Here is a 462-nt window from a genome sequence, read left to right on the forward strand (position 1 = left end):
CCCTCCCCGCTCGCGCCCCCGCCGCGCCTCAGCCGGGTAGTGGCACCACAGCCGGTATCGCCACCGGAATACGGCGGCCGCGCCTGACCGCAATGCCGCAAAAGCGTCGCACGGGCGCGCTCCGCCCCCCGCCGCCTCCCGGCTCCCGATGCACCACGTGGAATCCAGCCGGCTACGGTGATCCCCACTACAGCTCCCGGCGTGCCCTGCGCCACGGCGCTGACGCGACTTTGCGCTTTGCATGCCGAGAGTAGTAGTACAGCGGGGTAGATGAGCGCCGCGCTTAGCTTACCGGGAAAGGCGGGGGGGGCTAATGGTCGAGGCCGCGCGGGGCCTGCCGGGAGCTGTAGTCCGTAGGGTGAATGGTGGGGCGTGCGAGACGGTGAAGAGAGGCCGCGGAGCCTGGTGGCCGCGGCGCGCTGCATGCTGGGAGTTGTGGTCCGTGGGCGGGGCCCGCGCGTA

Source organism: Crocodylus porosus, unplaced genomic scaffold (assembly GCF_001723895.1).
Source record: "Crocodylus porosus isolate Cpor-Errol unplaced genomic scaffold, CroPor_comp1, whole genome shotgun sequence".
In the NCBI taxonomy this organism is placed as follows: Eukaryota; Metazoa; Chordata; order Crocodylia; family Crocodylidae; genus Crocodylus; species Crocodylus porosus.